Here is a 4,140-nt window from a genome sequence, read left to right as displayed (position 1 = left end):
TCTTCAGATTCATCTTTTTGAAAAAAGGTAGTCAATAGTGAGATTGATTTGATCTTAAGCAACCATACCTGGGAATTGGTTGATCTTTCTCCAGGAAATAAACCTTTAGGTTCTAAATGGATCTTTTAAAAAAATGAAAGCAGATGGTACTATTGACAAATATAAGGCAAGAGTTGTAGTAAAAGGCTTCAAATAGAAAGAAGGCCTTGATTTCTTTGATACATACTTGCCAGTAATGAGGATAACGTCAATTCGGATGTTAATTGCCTTGGCGGTGGTATATGGTGTTGAAATCCATCAGATGAATGTTAAAATAGCATTCCTAAATGGAGAATTAGAGGAAGAAATTTACATGGAGTCGCCTGAAGGTTTTGTGATTCCAGGAAAAGAAAATAAGGTATGTAAACTTGGTAAGTCACTTTATGACTAAAACAAGCACCTAAACAGTGGCATGCAAAGTTTGACCAAACTATGTTGGCAAACAGGTTCAAGATAACTGTGTTTACATTAAAGACACTCCAAATCACCAAGTCATTATTTGTTTATATGTAGATGATATGTTGATCATCAGTTGAGATATTTCTGACGTAAATACTATGAAATGAATACTCGAGAGCAAGTTTGATATGAAAGACCTTGGAGTTGCGGATGTGATCTTAGGAATAAGAATCGATAGAACTCCACAAGGGTTGACATTATCACAGTCTCATTACATTGAAAAGATACTTGACAAATTCAAGTATTTGAAATTTGGTAGTGCCAAGACTCCATTGAATGTGAGCTTTGCACTTCAAAATAATGAAGGTGAAAGTGACTCATAATTGGAGTATGTAAGAGTGTTGGGATGTTTAATGTATATAATGAATTGTATACGGCCAGACATATCATGTGCTATTAGTAAGTTGAGTTAGTACACGAGTAATCCCAATAAAACTTATTGGATGACAATGAAAAGAGTTTTGGGGTATCTTAAATACACTCAAGACTATGCTTTGCATTACAATAAATATCCCACGGTACTTGAAGGATGTAGTGATGCAAATTGGATCACCGGATCGAATAAGTAAAATCCACGAATGGATATGTATTTACTATAGGTGGAGGAGTAGTCTTTTGAAAATTATCCAAAAAAAATGTATTGCTCGCTTTACAATGGAATCAGAATTTACCACATTAGATAAAGCGGTGAAGAAGCAGAATGACTCCAGAATTTCTTGGAAGATATTCCTTATTGGCCCAAACCATTGGCACCAGTATGTATACACTATGATAGTCAAGCTGCAATAGGTAGGGCATGGAGTATGATGTACAACAGTAAATCTTGTCACATAAGATAGAGACTTAATACCATTAGAGAACTTTTATCTAGTGGAATTATCACTGTTGACTATGTGAAGTCAAAGGATAATGTGCCGGATCCACTTTCAAAAGGCCTACCTAGAGAAGGAGTTGAGAGGACATCCAAGGGAATAAGTTTACGGTTTAAGACAAGTCAGCATGGTGGTAACTCTACCTAGCAGACTGGAGATCCGAAGAGCTAGGTTCAAGGAGATCAAACAAAGTTTTGTCCGACAGGTTCAACATTGTCAATATACCCAACCCATTCTCATGATGTAGACAATGTTTAGTAAATAAGGATAAGACTTATGGTGTGAATTTTTTAATGATTATCTAAATTTGGCAGATTTGATCAAATAGTTTAATCTGTAGGATTGAACGTTTAGAAATCACCTATGTGAGGGTAAAGTGGAAGTCGCTTTAAGGAGAATGTTAGTAAAGGCTTATTCTCTAAGCTCTCATGAGACTGGGACGTGTTCATGGATGAAACAAACAAAACCGTGAGAACCATAAATGGTAAAAGACTGGTTGTGTGACATGTGTTGTCTAGGTGTACATTAAAGCTCGATGGTTCAAATATATCAAATCTATCGATTGATCGAGTGCATCCGATGCATGTTTTCACTACGAAAAGTTCAAAGGAAAATCCACTTATCCAGATGCAATCAATTTTTGCTTGATGATCACATACTTGTCCGTAAAGTTTTACAAAGAGTAGCCATTCCCCATTCATGTAGGGGATTATTGGGTTCAATTGGTATGAATGGAAAATGAAAAGTTGCTTGAAAGGGACACAACTCTTCGAGTAAAAGACACATTATATCGGGAAAATATATGACTGTTTGGATGGTTGTGGCTGTTCGGAAAAGACACACTCTTTTGAATGGATAGAAATGACTATTCAGAAAAGATACAACTTTCCGGTGAACCATTGCCACCTTTCGAAAGGAGCACTTAATGGCTATATAAACCTACATTTTTTCATAGCTTTAGTACGATTTTTCTGCACTTGAAAACATTTCTTGTCTTCTAAAATACTCCGTGTGATCATCTAACTGTTGAGTGAGTTCGAAGAGAATCCGATCGTTTGAGGTACCACTACAGTCGGATTGTTAAACCATTTTATCTTGGGAGAAAAATTTTGCAACCTCGGGTACTTAAGGAGAATTATTTCCTTAAGGATACTCCATGAATTCGGAGGACTTGACTTTTTCTGCTTTATCTAATTTTCTTTCAAATACTGAAAACACACTTCTTTGAAAGGTCATTTTTTATCTTGTGTTGAAGGTGCTGGAAACTTCATAAGTATTCTTGATTTATTCTTGAACTTGTGTTATGAATTTTTTTTTACCCGAACACAACACCCATTTGGTTTTGACTCTCACTCTATGTTTCTTCTTGGGAATTGTAGATCCTTTAATAGTTAGACTTACTCATGAGACATCTTTTGTCAGTGCACATGCGCTATAGGGTCATTACCTGTCAAAGGAACATAAATTTGGTTGTTGTTCCTCCAACAGGTAACCTATTGCCCTTCTGAACTCCCAAAATTAGCTCTAATGTTCTTAATTTAGCTTCAAATTCCATTTGAAGCTGCTTAAATTTGATCTAAATAAAGTGATATGCAGTGACTTGCTTGGAAGATTTATTTTATTTTTGCTTTGGGGTATCTTAAAATTGATTGTTTATCTGTGGATTAGATTTGTTGGTGGTTTACTGCTTGTGATGGTAATTAGGGAAATTATTGGGGAGATTTACTTGTAAGGATATGGTATGTGGGTGTAATTTAATCTCAAAAGCTAGCTCGTGAGGGCCGAGGGAAGGATTGTTCAAGTTCATATAAGCAACCACTAATTCATTTCCCAATTAATTTGGGACTTTAATTCATTCTAATAATACTAAAGTAAGATTCACAATATATACTAGGAGAAATAAAATTAGGAAGGAAAATGCCTAAGATAATGCAGGACTGCTCTTTTGGCCATTAACTTGAGCACTCAAAAAGCTCTTCTAGCAGCAGCAGACAACCTGTTTGATAATTCACTCCAGGCTTGGCTCGACATTTTGGCAGAACAAATAAAATAAAGAAAAGAGCTAAACTTCTAACATGAGAAACACACCAAATAAAAAGCCTTGAGAAGAAAACATAGAAGAGTACATGGGTGCTATTGCTGAATCACAAATGCATGCAAGTTTCTTTATAAGGCAAAAACTGAACCCATATTTTCTCACAAGATGTTTAAATATTTAACAAAGTAAGCATTGAAGCAAAGGGCGAGAGCAATAAATTTGGGATTCAATTGAACTATTGTGAACACATCACTTATGGATTTTCTTATTAGATAAAATATAAGAGAGAGATAAATGGGTTTTCCTACATTATTTTATCTTATTTTATAATTTTGGGCAAGTATTCTCTATTAGTTTCTTCTGGTAGACCTACACCAGTTTACAATACATCGTCTCAGCAGAATCAGAAGATTTTGTTTGAGCAAATAATGATGTCATTGCAAGCACGTTTTAAAAGGCCGGTTGGAACTGGTTTCCACACTTCATGTTCAACTCATTTCTTATTCAGGTATGTAAAATGGACAAGAACACTAAATTAGATCCCACAGATCAGATTTATGCTTTGGAAGCCAAAAATCAGTAGCTAAATTCACCTGACTCTTCAACAACTATCTGGTTGTATATGTTTCTCGAATTTACATTGGTTTTGAACTAATCTAATCTTAAAAAGGTAAACAATTTGTTGAATTTTGTTTTCCATTTATTACAAACTTATGAGAATCTATCTACTTA

This window comes from Capsicum annuum, chromosome 11 (assembly GCF_002878395.1).
Source record: "Capsicum annuum cultivar UCD-10X-F1 chromosome 11, UCD10Xv1.1, whole genome shotgun sequence".
NCBI lineage: Eukaryota > Viridiplantae > Streptophyta > Magnoliopsida > Solanales > Solanaceae > Capsicum > Capsicum annuum.
This window is presented reverse-complemented; position numbering follows the sequence as displayed.